The following is an 18,161-nucleotide window of genomic DNA, read 5'->3' on the forward strand; positions in this document are numbered from 1 at the left end:
AATGCGCTGCCAAGTAGGGTGGTGGAGGCAGGCACGCTGACATCGTTTAAGACTTACCTGGATAGTCACATGAGCAGCCTGGGAATGGAGGGATACAAACGATTGATCTAGTTGGACCAAGGAGCGGCACAGGCTTGGAGGGCCGAAGGGCCTGTTTCCTGTGCTGTACTGTTCTTTGTTCTTTGGTCAGCACGTAATGTCCTTGAGGCCCTGAGAGAAAAGGAGACGGCAGAGCCTGTCGGATGGTTCCCTGAGCGGACTGTCAATGTCATGTGGTAGAATGCCTCATCACCAGAACTCACAAACAAGCACCAAGACCTGGCTTGGCTGGTGGTGAGTAGGGCACTCCCCGTCAGATCCTTTATGCACGCCCGAGGTCTCAACCTCACCGCACGCTGCCCTCGAAGCGGCTGCGGGGCTGATGAGACGGTAGCACACCTCCTTGTGGAATGTGCCTTTGCAAAGAAGGTCTGGAACGAGATGCAGTGGTATTTGTCGCGGTTCGTCCCGGGCAGCTCGATGACACAGGACTCTGTGCTCTACGGGCTGTTTCCGGGGACGCACACCGAGACAAATATCAACTGCTGCTGGAGGGTCATCAACTCGGTGAAGGACGTGCTTTGGTGCGCCCGAAACTTGCTGATCTTCCAGCTGAAAGAATTGTCTTCGACCGAGTGTTGCAGACTGGCACATTCCAAGGTCCAAGACTACGTGCTCAGGGACGCGCTCAAGCTTGGGGCAGCCGCCGCCAAGGCACAATGGGGAAAGGCCACCGTGTAAAGCGTCTCAACCGAGGCAGACCGAGGGCCGGGTAACTGCAGAATACCCTCGGCCTGCGTAACTGTGTGCCAACCTGAAAAATAACGGCACACAGTAAACTCTGACGTATGTATATAGTTTTTAAGAAATGAAATGTACCGAAGTGTCATGTTTTGTAAATAAGCACTGTATTGTACTGTAAAAATGATTCTTTTTTGCACTGTTTATGACTTTTGGATCTGTAATTTTGCAATGTTTTATTGGAGAGTTTTTTTTTGTGAATGAAGTTTATTTTTGAAATAAAAAAATGATCGTTTTTGCTTGGTTTTGAACTAGGGACTTATGACGTGTGAGGTGAACCTGATAACCACTGCACTACAGAAACAGCTGACCTAGCCGATAGCAAATCGGCCTGTCTGCAATGTTCAACTGCACTGTGGTGCTGCACGTTCAAATGGTTAGACTGAGAGACGCCCTCTCCTCCGCCCCCCACCCCCCTCCCCATGTTTTAGGAAGATAGCCGTTACTTTCAATCTGATTGCTCAACTTATCTTGAACTTCAAACCTGAGAAGCGTTCGTCTGGCAAATATCTGAGGGAGCAATTATTTCTGCTCATTCATTAATGCATCATTCTCATCTTCCTTCGAATAATCTCAAACAATTGTACTCAGTAATAAAAACAATTTACCGCGGATGCTGGAATCTGAAACTAAAAGAGAAAATGCTGGAAAATCTCACAAGGTCTGGCAGCATCTGTAAGGAGAAAAAGGAGCTGACGTTTCGAGTCCAGATGACATTCGTCAAAGCTCATTTTACAATTGTACTCAGTATGTGTTTCATTATCCAATATTTAATATCAGTACATTATTTAACACATAGATCTTCTTTATGATTTGAATATCTCTGAAATTGAATATCATGAATTGCAAACATAACTGACCAACAGAAGGAAGCGAGTCACCGGGCAATGCAGATCGCAATTTTGTCCTTGAACATAGTCTGCTGTTAAACAAAATCAACTACATTTAAATGGAAGAGATTGAAAAGATATCTGTTAGTTGCACTTGAGCCTTTTAATTATGGGTGTGAAACATCAGGCGCATAAATTACGGCCGTCCATAGCAAAGTCCAATAGATCCGCACTGAGTCTCGATTTCCTCATCTGGCTGAGTGATATTTCCTATTTCTTTGTTGTGAAGAACGATTTTTAAAAAAAAATGTTGTAGGAAATGTGCGACATTTCCTCTAACCCGCTTACACTATCACTTGTGTCTGTCTTTTTGAGCACACACTTCAATTAGACATGTTTCAGATGGTGATTAACTATCTGCACATATAAACCCATGAAATTCATTTGTGGACTGAATGAGATGCTGATGTGTGCACGCTGTCAAAATCGAAAATTTACGCGTCAAAACAATCAGCATTTCTTATTTTACAGAAAACATTTGAGGCCGAGCTCAGAGCAAAGATAATATGGCTGTAACATCGAGATTTGGATGATGTTCAGCAACGATCTGAAATCACACAGATTTCCCTCACCCGACATGGGAAAGCTGATGAATGTTCTGCCCGGTTCTGAAGCGGTGATCTTTCATGTGTTAGGCGAATGTGATAAACACTGCACTACAGAAACAAGCGAATGCACCGCACTGCCAATTGGCCTGACTACAATGTTGAACTACATTGTGTTGCTGCAGGTTCTCATGGTCAAATTGAGGGTCCATGTCACTTAATGGAAGAACAAATCCGTTACTTTCAATCTGATTTCTCAACTTATCTTGAACTTCAAAATTAAAAAGCGTTCGTCTGGCAAATGTCTCAGGCGGAAATGGCTTCTGTTCATTCATTAATACATCATTCTCATCTTCCGTCAAATAATTTCCAACAGTTATATCAAATATTTGTATTTATTCAACATTTAATTTCAATACGTTTATTTAACACAGATGTCCTCATTCTGAATTGAATATCTCTGAAATATACAACATTGTCTTGCAAACATGACTGACCAACAAAGTAAATAGAGTCACTGGGCAATACACATATCATGGTACTTATTTGAGATTTACCACATTCACTCTTTAAAGAAAGTAAAATACACTTGAATCGTCTTAATTCTGAGTGTGAAGTATTCTGGCGCCTAAATCTCGTTCATATACCGGAAGTCCAGGAAGTCCGCATTGAATCTCGGTTTCCACATCTGTCTGAGTGGTTTGAACTGTTTCTTTACTGTGAAGAGCAATTTCAAGAAGGTGCTTATGTGAAATGTGCGCCTTTTCCTGCAGTTCAGTTACAATTTCAATTGTGTCTGTCTTTATGATCACACAATACTATTCGACATGTTTCAGATGGTGATTAACTGTTTTAGTCTGCACCAAAAACCCATTAAATTCATTTGTGGACTGCACGAGTTGCGAACATGTGTACAAACAATGGAGTTCTTTATTCCCTGCGTCCTAAAAATACAGCATTTCTGATTTTCCTAAACGCATTTGACGCCGAGGTCAAAGCCAATATAACGTGACCCTGACATCGGATTGCATGAGACTGAGCAATGAACTGACATCATGCAGACTTCGATCACACTTAATGAGAACGATCCAACAGTATTGCTGCCCGGTTTCGAACTGGAGACATTTCGCGTGTGAGGCGAATGCGACAAACCACGACATCACAGGAACAGCTGACACTGTTCCCTTACAGTATCACTTCTACCTGTCTTTTTGAGCACACACCACTTTTAGACATGTTGCAGATGGTGATAAACTATGTTAGTCTGCACCTATTAACCCATTAAATTCTGTTGTAGACTGAACGAAATGCTAATGTCCGCATGTTGTCAAAATAGAAACATTTATTTCCTGTCAGTGCGTCAAAATATTCAGCATTTATTTTACAGAAAGCATTTGAGTCCGAGGTCAAGATAATATCAATCGAGATTCGGATAATGTTCAGCAACAAACTGAAATCATTCAGATTTCTCTCACCCGACATGAAAAACCTTAATGTATTCTTCTGCCCGGTTTCGGACCAGGGTCCATTACAAGCACTACACTGCAGAAATAAATGACAGCATATCGTCCCCAATCGGTCTAACTACAATACTCAATTCCACTGTGTTGCTGCAGGTTCGCACGGTTAGATTGAGAACCCATGCCACTTAATACAAGAACACGTTCGTTACTTTCAACCTGATGTGTCAACTTATCTTGTAATTCCAAATTAAAAAGCGTTCCTCCAGCAAATGCCTCAGGGAACTCAATGAGTTAAAGCTGAATTGTTTTAGTTCAGAGTTCAGAAGATGTTGAGTAATATCCCGCCCCAATGGTGATAGGTTCATTCTTATCCAGCAGAAGGCACCCAATCAGATCACAGTTCCTCTTTCCTACATTTCATCCAATCAGCTCCGAATGTCTTCATTCTCCAATTCATGACGTCAGAGAAAGGAGCAGGAACTATTTGAATCTGTTCTCAGAACAATGAACTGTGCAGAAGAACATCAGAGAACAGGGAAGACGAATGGCAATGGACCATTTGCTCCTTCATTGGGGCCTGTTGCGCGATTCAGTATAATCATTGTTGATCTCCCTCACAGTAAGAAGTCTCACAACACTAGGTTAAATCCCAGCCGGTTTACACGGCAGCACGAGCTTTCGGAGTACTGCTCCTTCATCAGGTGAGTGGACAGTTGGGTTTAGAAAGAGAGCATATGTAGATGCAGACTCAATTGCAAGATAATGGTTAGAATGCGAGTCTTAACAGGGAATCAAGTCTTTAAAGATGCAGACAATGCGAGTGGAGAAGGGGATAATGATAGGTTAAAGCAGTGTGAATTATCTCAAGCCAGGCCAGTTAGTCGGATTTTGCAAGCCCAGGTCAAATGGTGGGGGTTACATGTCGTGTGACATAAACCCAAGATCCCGGTTGAGGGCATTCTCATGTGTATGGAATTTGGCTATCAGTTTCTACTTGGCGATTCTGTGTTGTCCTGTGTCTTGAAGGCCGCCTTCGAGAACGCTTACCCGAAGATCGGAGGTTGAATGCCCTTGACTGCTTAAGTGTTCCCCGACAGGAAGGGTACACTCCTGACCGGTGATTGTCGAGCGGTGTCCATTCATCCGGTGTTGTAGCGTCTGCATGGTCTCGCCGATGTAGCATGCTTCGGGGCATCCTTTCCGAGAGCGTAATGGGCAGACAACGTTGGCCGAGTTGCATGAGTACGAAACGTATACTTGGTGGATGCTGTTCTCACGTATGATGATGGCATCCGTGTAGATCATCCAACACATCTTATAGAGGTTGCAGTGGCAGGGTTGTGCGGTGTCCTGGTCGCTCTTCTCTTCAAGGCTGGGTAGTTTTCTGCGAACAATGGTCTGTTTGAGGTTGCCCTGTTGTTTGAAGGCAAGTAGTGGGGGTGTGGGGATGGCCTTCGCGAGATATTCGTCTTCATCGATGACATGTTGAAGGCTCCGGAGGAGATGTCACAGCTTTTACACTCCGAAGAAGATGTATTGGCTTCTCCACTCTGGGGACTTCCTGGGGGATGAAGTAGGATCGTGTCCGGTATTTGACTTCTGAGGAGGTCGGTGTGGTTATTTGCTCTGGAGCGTCGGAACCGTCAATCGATGAGTCAAGCGGAATATCCTATTCTTACAAGGGTGTCTGTCAAAAACGACACCGCACACAGTCCTGCGTTCAACCTGAGCTGTTGGACTTCAACTGCAAGTACAAACTCTGGGATTTAACACTGGGATTTAAACTCACGCCTCCCGAGAGACTGGAGCCGAAATCCAGCGCCTTAGACCGCTCGGTCACGCTACCACGCGGATATCCGTCAGAATGATGTCGTTTCATTGTATTGATACTGAAATATGTCAAAATCCGTGGAGTTGGGATGGGCCATGAGGAAATCGTGACCGAATCAGATGATCCTGAAATGTGCAGCAAACAAAAATCATCTCCAGTCAGAAACACAATGAGCTGCAGTGAAGGGCCGGCTTCATTTAAACTGTCGTTAACCTCGTCTGGCTCCCAGAAAGGACAACATGGCTTCCTGGTGAATTTGCTCAGAATCGTCACTTCAGAAATGACAGGACACAAGGCGAGACTGAGATTTGTGTTTTCTACCGGGAAATAACTGATATTTGTTTTCACGGATTGGAAGAGAGAAATAAATCTTCATTTCCTGACCTGCAATCAAAAGAGTTGCGGAAGTGTAAATCTCTAACCGCCAGAGCAGCAGATTACAGCGTGTTTTGCAATTTGCTTTGTCCAAAATCCTTTTAGTTTAATTTCCACGCCAGACCACTTGCACCACAAACTTCCCCTGTAAAATGGCACCTTCTGTTTCATAGAACATAGAACAGTACAGCACAGAACAGGCTCTTCGGCCCACGATGTTGTGCCGAGCTTTATCTGAAACCAAGATCAAGCTATCCCACTCCCTATCATCCTGGTGTGCTCCATGTGCCTATCCAATAACCGCTTAAATGTTCCTAAAGTGTCTGACTCCACTATCACTGCAGGCAGTCCATTCCACAACCCAACCACTCTCTGTGTAAAGAACCTACCTCTGATATCCTTCCTATATCTCTTAGAGTCCTGGGATGCCTAGGTTAGAGGGATTAGTGGGTAAATATGTGGGGGTAGGGCATGGGTGGGATTGTGGTCGGTGCAGACCCGATGGGCCGAATGGCCTCCTCCTGCACTGTAGGATTTCTATGATTCTATCTATGATTCTATATCTCCCACCACGAACCCTATAGTTATGCCCCCTTGTAATAGCTCCATGCACCCGAGGAAATAATCTTTGAACGTTCACTCTATCTATCCCCTTCATCATTTTAAAAACCTCTCTTAAGTCTCCCCTCAGCCTCCTCCGCTCCAGAGAGAACAGCCCTAGCTCCCTCAACCTTTCCTCATAAGACCTACCCACCAAACCAGGCAGCATCCTGGTAAATCTCCTCTGCACTCTTTCCAGCGCTTCCACATCCTTCTTATAGTGAGGTGACCAGAACTGCACACAATATTCCACATGTGGTCTCACCAAAGTCCTGTACAGTTGCAGCATAACCCCACGGCTCTTAAACTCCAACCCCCTGTTAATAAAAGCTAACACACTACAGGCCTTCTTCACAGCTCTATCCACTTGAGTGGCAACCTTTAGAGACCTTTGGATATGGACCCCAAGATCTCTCTGTTCCTCCACAGTCTTCAGAACCCTTCCTTTGACCCTGTAATCCACATTTAAATTTGTCCTACCAAAATGAATCACCTCACATTTATCAGGGTTAAACTCCATTTGCCATTTTTCAGCCCAGCTTTGCATCTTATCTGTGTCTCTTTGCAGCCTGCAACAGCCCTCCACCTCATCCACTACTCCACCAATCTTGGTGTCATCAGCAAATTTACTGATCCACCCTTCAGCCCCCTCCTCCAAGTCATTAATAAAAATCACAAAGAGCAGAGGACCAAGCACTGATTCCTGTGGCACTCCGCTAGCAACCTGCCTCCAATCCTAAAATTTTCCATCCACCACCACCCTCTGTCTTCGATCAGACAGCCAGTTACCTATCCAATCGGCCAACTTTCCCTCTATCCCACACCTCCTCACTTTCATCATAAGCCGACCATGCGGGACCTTATCAAACGCCTTACTAAAATCCATGTATATGACATCAACTGCCCTACCTTCATCAACGCAATTCGTTACCTCCTCAAAAAATTCTATCATATTTGTGAGGCACTACTTGCCCTTCACGAATCCGTGCTGACTATCCCGGATTAATCTGCATCTTTCTAAATGGTCGTAAATCCCATCCCTAAGGACCTTTTCCATCCATTTACCAACCACCGAAGTAAGACTAACTGGTCTATAATTACCAGGGTCATTTCTATTCCCTTTCTTAAACAGAGGAACAACATTCGCCATTCTCCAGTCCTCTGGCACTATCCCAGTGGACAGCGAGGACCCAAAGATCAAAGCCAAAGGCTCTTCAATCTCATCCCTTGCCTCCCAAAGAATCCTAGGATACATTTCATCAGGCCCAGGGGACTTATCGAAATTCAGTTTATTCGAAACTGCCAGGACACCCTCCCTCCGAACATCTATTTCCTCCAGCCTATTAGCCTGTAACACCTTCTCTTCTACAAAACCAGTGATGTGTTCAGCCAATTGCAGCAATAATTCCACGACAGTTATCGCGTCCACCTCCCACGGCATGAAACTGGGCAGATTTTTTTCCAAATCCTTTTCATTGCAAAGTGAAGGAAAAGTTACATTATTCATTCATTTGCAAATTTTAACTAGTCCGATTAGTTTTCCCTGTATTTTCTGACTGTAAAGTCAGGCGTCAATACTTAAAAAAGGCAGAACGTAAGGTTCGTCACAGACAACAAGGGAGGATGCATTATCTGGCACAAGGAATGATGGACAAGGCAATACTGTGCTGTTGATGGCGGAACCCGAGTGTTCGAATGGTGCAAAGTCATCGTTTGCACGGCCATGGGCTCGATGGCAGGTGACAAGTGTAGAATTAAGCAGAGTATTTTTTTTAATGAGTAAACTGGCTATTGTGTGACGGACAAGGAGGAAGACAATGGATAAAATGTTGATGATCAACTAGTTGGAAAAGTCACTGTTAGCTTCCCTGCTGGCCCAGTAGTCAGGATTTGGCACTTTCATCACTAAGGCCTGGATTTAATTCCCAGCCAGAGTCTTTTGTATTGCTGTGTGAACCGACACCATGAAAGGAAATTCCACATTGAATGAAATCAGATCTGGCAGCGTCTGTGGAGCGAGAAACACAGTTAATCTTCCAGCTGGATCTTTCATCAGAGCTGGAAAGTCAGAAATGTAACAGATGGAAACAAATGCTTGGCTATGATGCCATAATATTGTGATAGGCTTGAGGGGCTAAATGTTCTATCCAAAATCCCAATTATATTCTAGCGCGGTGCCGATACCACTCCAAACAATAATTGACGCATGGCTTCCAATGGTGGTGTGGTGGAACGATTTTAGGCGCTGGATTTAAGTTTCAATATCTGAGTTCAAGCTTCACCACTGCCAAAAAGGGCAGCTCGTTTGTCTGTTCAGTGAGTGGCTTTTTGTTCGGAAGCAAAACGAGAGGGATGAAAGGTGCAGGGTGACCTCCGAGGGTCCAAAGTTCACTTTTGTTGCTGTAACTATTCAATCGTTTCATATGAGTAACACTAACACATTAACATCGGTTGCAGTGGTGGTCAAGTGGCTAAGAACATAAGAACGAGGAGCAGGAGTAGGCCGTCTGGCCCCTCGAGCCTGCTCCGCCATTCAATAAGATCATGGCTGAACTTTTTGTGGACTCAGCCCCACTTACCCGCCCGCTCACCATAAGCCTTAATTCCTTTACTGTTCAAGAATGTATCTATCCTTGCCTTAAAAAGGATAGATAAAGGCGGTGGATTTGAATGTTTTCTCACGAAGATTTGAACCTCACCCACTGCGCTGATCAGCATTCATTCCTTTAGGTTACCCCATAGTTAATTACATGTTCAATGGAATCAATGCCTTCTGAATATTCCCGTCTGTTTTTCCTGCTTCACTTCCGTGTTTCTTCATTTCTGTTCATCAGCGAGGATTCACCAAAGCCCCAGCCAGAAATGGAACAAAACTGAACCCAATTGGTGACATCCTTGATTCATCGGTATTTGTGTCTCATCAGGCCTCTGTAATTCTCGGTGTATGTGTGTGTTACTCTGCGTGCATCAATGTGATTCAGTTCCCCGAGTCGATGTACACAATTTACCTTCACAAAGTGCATTCACTTATTCATATATCTTAATGGTAAACGGTACAGAAAATAACAACGTGTTTGAAAGTTGCAGGATTGACTCATTCAGGCTTTTTTGAGTGGATATTGTTGATTGACTCAGTGCCCGTGCATTACACAACAGGGGATGATTGAAATTTTCACTGATCAACATTTAAACAGACAGTGGATTCACTCGGTGTGATGGTGGGTCACAGTTCGATACTGGGACCCACCAGTATCCCACCCACTTAATCCCAGGGACCAATCTGGTGAACATTCTCTGTATCGTTTCCCACGCAATATGCATTCGCAGCATAATTTTTTGTCAGTTACTCTGAGCCCAATATTTTTAATAGGTTGAAAATATACAGCAACACGATCCAATGTATCTCCTTTAATTTGAAATGAATATTCATAGATCGATGTATATGCGAAGTTACTGAATAACAGCAAGAATAGTAAAGTTTGGATAATATTTCCCTGTTGCAGAAGGGCACAAATTTTTTCTGTGTGGAGAATATAAGTAGAAATAAGAATCGAGGGTTCTATCTGGCTCGGGGTGCTCGCAAACCAACACCCTTTCAGATGGCAGCTAACTTTCCCGAACAAGTTTACTGCAGAAATACTGCAGGAGTTTAAATTCAGGGCTTTCGCTGCCTTTATTCAATTCAATTCCTGCCTTGATGTTGTGCTATTTGTTGTAACTCACCCTCAGTTACTGGTTTCAAATGTGTCATATTGGACTTGGTACCTCAACTCTGCGTCTAGCTTCACATTTGCTGCAAAAACTGCTGAGAACATCCAGCACTTTCTGCTTTGATTATAACATGAATTACACGCTTTAACATACACATTAAACAATAAATAGGAGCAGGAGTAGACCACTCTGCCCATCTAGACTGTTTCGCCATTCAATGCCATCATCCCTGATCGTGGGGTGTAACTTAGTTTTTCCACTAGCTCCCCATATCCCTGGATTCCCCCAGAGACCAGAAACCTGTAATGTGCTCGCTTATGGAGCATCCATGTGGAGAATTCCAAAGATTCACAACTTTTTGAGTGAAGTAATTTCTCCTTTTCTCAACCCTCCATGATCAGCCCCTTATCCTGAGACTGTGCCGCCGTGGGTAAAGTTGCCAGAACAGCAGAAAAAAATCTCCAAGCCTCCACCCTACACCTATTGTTTAGGTTTAATGAGATCGCCTGTCATTCTTCTGGACTCCAGAAAATTTCAGCACAATTTACACAGCCTCTCATCCCAGGGACCAACCTGGTGAATATTCTCTGTATCGTTTCCCACGCAGCAAATCTTAATTTAAATGTGGATATCATAACTGCACAGAATATTCAACATGTGGTCTCAACTAAACGCTGTACATCCGCAGCAACAGCTCATTATACTTGTACTCCAGTCTACATCAATCAAGACCAAAACGTAACTTCCCTTCCTAGTTCTTTACTGCACATAGATACGAGCTTGTCCGAACAAACACATTTTGTTTTGAATATCAACATCTTTTTCACTTTTTCAAATATGTCCTGATCCTCCTGTTTTTGCGAATAAGAGAATATCTAATCACCAAAAATGCACACGATCTGTGATTTTGCTCACTCGTCAAAGCTGCGTGACGTCGCTCCCCAGCGCCGACGCTACAACAGCTCTTAGCTAAATTGTACCCAAAGTCTCGAGCGAGAGCTGAACTCGCGAACCTCTGCTTACAAGGCCAGAGTTCTGACCACTGATGTATGGAACCAGCAGCCGTGCGAAAATTGCAGTAAGTGTAGCATTATCAGTGGATTGAGGAACAGGATGGGTTTTCAGGTCGGAGATGATTGATGGATGTGGAATTGTCTGAGATGGAGAGCAGGAAGTTAAAAGATGCAACTTAAAAGTGGCACAATTTGGCATGTGTGTCGTGTGTGTTTCGTGTGATTCTTCTTCAGAGTGAATTGTTTTTATATTTCTGACTTTTCCAGTTCTGATACAAGTTCATTCAGCCGGAAGATTAATCTTGTTTCTCCGTTCACTGGCGCTGTGAAGCGTGTTTTCATTAAATGAATAATTAAACAAGAAGTTATTCACTCCGTGCCTGGGAGTCGAACGCGGCGCCACTGCACTGAATCCTGATCACTGCGCCCTCAGAGAAGCTAATGAGAGAGTTGTAATGAGTTGATCATCTTTGTGCTTATTGTTTCATTCCAAATATTTTTCACGAAAGACATGGTCACCGTGAGGAATGGTGGGAAGAGCAAATGACAGGATTTGAACTTCAGTTAGAAAAATCCAGTCCACCCCTGGGCCGGGAATACAGTCTCAATGTTTGCAATCCTGTTGTTTATATAATCAGAGAGTCAGTCATTCAGCCTGTGTTCCCGTGTCTGTTCGCAACAGGAGAAATCCCTTCCACGAAAGCTCTTTTACCCCAACAACTGTTCACATTGGTACTGTCTCTCTTCGTTGTTCCTGCCAAGAATGACCAACCACGCACTCCTACGTTCAATATGAGCTGTTACAGCTCAGCTGCAAGGACCACAAACGGTGGGACTCGAACCCACGTCTCCAAAGAGACTGGAGCCTTAATCCAGCACCTTAGACCGCTCGGCCACACTACCACATTCAAGCATATCGCAATCATGTTATTGACTGATAATGTTACTGAAATTCATGAGCAGCACTGGAGCTGGGAAAGGCCGTCAAGAGCTTGAGCCTGCTCCTTCACTGAATCAGGTAACCCTGAACTGACGAACAAACAGAAATCATCTCACGTCAGAAACACAGAGCTGCAGTAAAGGGCCGGGACCATTTAAGGCCATCTCTTCCCAATCTCCTACCAGAAATGACAAGAAAACCTCCTGTTGACTTTGCTTAGGGTCTTCACTTCAGGACACGAGGCCATATTATGTTTTATATGTTCAAACAGACAATAACTGACATTTGGTTTCACGGTTTGGATGAGAGCAATAAATCTTCATTTCCAGACATGTAATCTAAACAGTAGCAAAAGAGTCAAACTCTAACTTCCATACGAGCAGCTTACAGCGTGTTGTAAAATTTACTTTATCCATGCTGTTTTTGTTATCTTAATTTTCACGCCAGGCAACTTGCACCACAAATTTCTCCTGCAAAATGGCACATTCTTCTTCAACACTAGTGACGTGTTCTGCTAATGACAGCATATAATAAACACTGCACTACAGTTATCACTTGCGCTTCTGAAGGTTCGAAACCGGACAGAAATATTTCCAAATAATTTTCATGGCAGAGTGAGGGAAAAGTTTTAAAATTCACTGGCAGTGTAAAATGTAAAATCTATCCCATTACCATCCAGGTTTCAGCTTGCTTCGCCATCTCTATTGACAGCGCTTTGCAGCCTGTCACTGTCCTTCCCTTTCTGTGTCTAATCTTGAAATGTTGCACATGTCACATTTCTAGCTCTGAAGTAAACTTGCAAACCTCACTCGACTGATTCTGGCAAATCTCCTTTCGATCAGAGAATGCCTGCTTGTGAATGGAGCTCAGAGTGCGAGGAAAATGTAAGGAACTGGGAACAGAATACCATACCCGCACCTTTACAGGACAATGTGGTTTCAAGGAGGCAAGTTATGGAATCACTCAAAGCAAGGCGGGGATAGAGAACTGAGAAAGCGGTTGACGGACTGATAGACGTTCAGGCATGCAGCATAACTCAAAAGAGTGGTTTGTGAATATGCACTTCTGCTCACACAGAGCCCCAAGTGATGAGTTATTGGAAAGGAATATTCGTTCATTGTCCGCTTTTTAGTTTCTCGCCATAAGCAAATGCATCCAGATTGCGAGTCTGTACCACAATACGCCCCCACCGAGTGGGACAAGGAAAGAACCGAGGATGCAAGTCACACCATTTGATCGCAGCATCCAGCAGCCCAAGTCTCCTCAGTTTGTAGGGGCGGGGGGCGGGGGGGGGGGGGGGGGGGTCACATGTGAGTCACAAGAACGGCCTGGTGAGCACAGCCAAAATGCTGCCCGATGGAGGGAGAATTAAGACCACGCACTTGGAAGACCATGAGAGTCTTGCAGTGTTAGCAGCCGGCTGGTGAGATGTATCTGGAGACTTAACAACAGCAAAAAATAAATGAGAACGGCGGGAATTTGCAGGTAATCAGGCACATGGTCAATAGGGATTGTGCACTAAAGTCTTGAACGGGAGAGGGTTATGTCCAGTCGCTGCTCGTCGTCGGAGCTCTGGCTTGAGAAGATTACTTACGCATCACCTGAAACCATGATAATTAAAAACAAAAGTCCCGCCTGCATGACCAATTTGGTGCAAATTCCAGTTATTATTCCCGCATTCCAACGCTATCGAGGGTGAGGAAACCAGTTAGAAATTAGTAGCATGAGTTAGAGATCGGGGAATTAACTGAGCATAGTTTACCAAGCTGAATAGACCCTTCCCGACTTTTTAGATTGAGCAATGTCTAAGGAACGCTGCATTCTCAGTCTGTTCAGCCTGGATCTCTGGGGAGAAGGCGGGATCAGGATATTTAATTTGATGATCAGCCGTGATAAAAATGAATGGCGCAGCAGGCTCGAAGGGGCGAACATCCTCCTACGGCTTCTCGTTTTTAAATTGTTATGGGACATTTGTCTTCACTGCTAACAAAATTGACGGAAATGTGGCACAGTAGTTAGCACTGCTGCCTCACAGCGCCAGGGAGCGTGTGACTGTCTGTCTGGAGTTTGTACATTCTCCCCATGTCGGCGCAGTTTTCCTCCGGATGGTCCGGCTTCCTCCCACGGTCTAACAATGAGCAGGTTAGGTGGATTGGGGATGCTAAATTGCTCGTTAGTTTCCCAAGATGAGTAGGGTTAATGGATTAGTGTGAAGAATGTGTGGGATGACGGGGATAGAGTGGAAGTGGCTTTCTTGTTGAACTGTTCTGTCGAATCGGTGCAGGCTCCTTTTGCACTCGAGGGATTTTACCATGTATTAGTGGAATTTAATACATGTTCAATTTTTCTTTCTTCAGCATTTGAATAATTTAGCAATTCGACGAATTGGAAATTTCACCCCATTCTTTAACTCCTCTCTAAATTTACTCTGAGTCCCGGCATAAATGAATGGGTTGATACAGGAACTAATTAACTGAAGTAAATATCCACTTTGCTCCATAATAAATGCCGATTGATTAGAGCTTGAGAAGTAAGGGATCTTTGCAACTCGGAAATAAATTACTGTTACGAAAAATAAGAAATACGAGAGGATGAAACTACCAGAGATGGAAAAGAGTAAAACAATGGACTTTCTCCGCTTCTCCATCTCAGGGTCACTCTGATTCTCTCCATTGCTCTGCATCCGGAGTCTCCTGCGGGCTCTGTTGGCAACTAGAATGTGTTTGACGGTCAGAACGTTCAGCAGTAAAATCAGAATGAATGGGAGGCAAGGGGTTAAAATGGAACGAATCAAGTCATATGCAGCCCATACAGGGGATGTATAAAATATCGATTTTACGTTGCAGAACCATGGTATTTTGTTAATTATGTACCGTGGTTCGGATACAAAATACATGAAAGAACTTTTCACACAGCTCAGTATTGCCACAATTCCAATCACCAGTCCTGCAGTTCTCTCGGTGCAGTATCTTATTTTCAGTTTCTGACAAGAAATGGCCACAAATCGATCGAAGGTGAAAGCGATAGTTAACCAGACAGAAATATCAATGCATGCATAGATTAAGGCCGCTCGGAGACTGCATATCGGTGTGATGGACAAGAAACTGGAGGGGAAATAAATTCCAGCAACCCGGCTTAATATCACAGTAGTGAACATGACCCCAAGATCCGAAGCCGCCATGGAAACCAGGTAATAAATGATACAACTGGAGAGACCACATCTTCTTCGAGACAGGATCACAATCACTGCCAAGTTACCTGTAATTGAGAGAAAGACAGTGATTTTATATGATTTGGTTTATTTTGCCACATGCATTAGTATACAGTGATAAGTATTGTTTCTTGCGTGCTATACAGACAAAGCATACCGTACATCGAGAAGAAAAGGAGAAAGTGCAGGATGCTGTGTTACCGTCACAGGGAGGGTGTAGAAAACGATCCCATTAAGTTGTGAAAGTGCGTGAGTGATCAACTGACTGTGTGAAAAACAGAAACTGAGGCAACTTGTGCTTTGGACAGAGAGAGAGAAAGATAGATAGATTAATAGAGAGAGAGAGTGTGTGTGTGTGTGACAGAGAGAGAGAGAGAGTCAAAGTTAGCTTTTGAACTCCCTACAAAAATAGGTAGTCATTTTTTCTTCATGGTGCGTGAGTTTGAATTGAGGCGTGATCCTAAGCTGCAGATCATAGTTTAAGAAATAAATAAGTGCTTAGGCGCTTTAAAATACTTACCCGAATTATAACTGAGGCACGTCAATGACGTAATAGTGTAAATTTCGATTATGAAATCCAACTAAGAATAAAAACGCTTTGAAAACACATGAGGTGTTATCATGGAATGAATTCAGTCTTATGTAACCCATGCAGGTAGCATATGAAAGTCTTATTATATAAAGCCGAAAGTTGGTATATTATAAATTATTCCCATCAACCAAATTGATTCTATGCTTTATTCCGCAGGACACGGCATCCATTAGTCCGATAATTCACACAACCATTTTTCGCCTGCAATGTAACACATGATAAATCTGCAGAGATCGTACCTTATTGAACAACAGCATCACATGTACAGCTAAGAATATCCGTGTGAGACAGCATAAGAAAGAAGAGTTACTTCCTCCAATTTCAACAGAATCCAGCTAGCCATAGTCATAGGGAATTACAGCATGGAAACAGGCCCAACTTGTCCATGCCGCCGCTTTTTTAACCCCTAAGCTCGTCCCAATTGCCCGCATTTGGCCCATATCCCTCTGTACTAATCTTACCCATGTAACTTTCTGAACGCTTTTTAAAAGACAAAATTATACCCGCCTCTCCTACTACATCTGGTAACTTGTTCCAGACACTTACCACCGTCTGTGTGAAAAAATGCCCTCCGGACCCTTTTGAATCTCTCCCCTCTCACCGTAAACCTATGCCCTCTAGTTTTAGACTCCCATACGTTTGGGAAAAGGTAGAGACTCTCGAACTGATCTATGCCCCTCTATTCTACAGATCTCTATAAGATCACCTCGAAGCCTCCTACGCTCCAGAGGAAAAAAGAACTCCCAGTCTATCCAGCCTCTCCTTAAAACTCAAACCATCAAGTCCCGGTAGCATCCTAGTAAACCTTTTCTGTGCACTTTTTAGTTTAATAATATCCTTTCTATATTAGGGTGACCAGAATTGTACACAGCATTCCAAATGTGGCCTTACCCATGACTTGTACAACTTCAACAAGACATCCCAACTCCTGTATTAAATGTTCTAATCAATGAAACAAAGCACGCCGAATGCCTTCTCCACCACTCTGTCCACCTGTGACTCCACTTTCAAAGGCATATGAACCTGCACCCCTGGATCTCTTTGTTCAACAACTCTCCCCAACGCCCCACCATTAATTGAGCAAGTCCCACCCTGGTTCGATCGACCAAAATTAATCACCTCGCGTTTATCAAAATTAAACTCCAACTCCATTGATCATGATCCCGTTATCGTAGATAAACTTTTTCTCTGTCCACTATGCCAGCAATCCTGGTGTCATCTGCAAACTTACGAACCATGCCTACTAAATTTTCATCCAAATCATTAATATTAATGACAAATAACAGTGCTCCCAGCACCAGTCCCGGAGACACACCACTAGTCACAGTCCTCCACTTTGAAAAACAACCCTCAACAACCACCCTCTGTCTTCTGTCATCCAGCCAATTTTGTATCCACATGGTTACCTCCCCCTGGATACTGTGAGATTTAACCTCATGCAACAACCTCCATTTGGTACCTTGTCAAAGGCCTTGCTAAAATCCATATAGACAACACCAACTGCCCTGCCCTCATCGACCTTCTTGGTTAGGAAGTGAGAGACAGATAGACAGGCAGACAGACAGTTTGAAAGATAAATAAATACATAGATAGATAGAGAGAGAGAGAGAGAGAGAGAGGGAGAGAGAGATGTGGATAGTTAGATAGACAATGAGATCTTGAGACATATATATATATATATATATAGATAGTTAGATAGATAGATAGATAGATAGATAGATAGATAGATAGATAGATAGATAGATAGATAGATAGATAGATAGATAGATAGATAGATAGATAGATAGATAGATAGATAGATAAGGAGAGAAAAAGTATTGCAAGTTATCAGATACAGTGTTGACAATTATTTCTGCCTTTCTGAATATGCATAAGGTAGGTCAAAGGCAAAGTACGGTAAAATGCAACAAGACAATACTACGAAGACGAAGGTAGAAACAATATTTTATAACCAAAATGAACATTTCAAATATGCAAGAGAAATTCCACATCAGGAAATTGGAATGGAACATATGAGAACACTGACATACTTCTATCTCAGTGATATCATCAAATAGAGGAAAATGAATGGACATTTAATGCTTCTTTGATTTTGCCGTAAAAATACTGGCTACATTTCGCTTCAAGGTCCACTTTCCTCACTTGGATCC

The 18,161-nt window shown here is 43.4% G+C and overlaps 1 non-coding gene across 1 annotated transcript; it reads right to left on the reverse strand.

Moving 5' to 3' along the window:
* Window positions 1–12,084: 12,084 nt before the first annotated feature.
* trnal-aag (transfer RNA leucine (anticodon AAG)) lies at window positions 12,085–12,171 on the reverse strand. Its single transcript has one exon. It is a non-coding gene; the product is annotated as a tRNA-Leu (tRNA).
* Window positions 12,172–18,161: the final 5,990 nt, after the last annotated feature.

The sequence above is a fragment of the Mustelus asterias genome, unplaced genomic scaffold (assembly GCF_964213995.1).
Source record: "Mustelus asterias unplaced genomic scaffold, sMusAst1.hap1.1 HAP1_SCAFFOLD_935, whole genome shotgun sequence".
Lineage (NCBI taxonomy): Eukaryota > Metazoa > Chordata > Chondrichthyes > Carcharhiniformes > Triakidae > Mustelus > Mustelus asterias.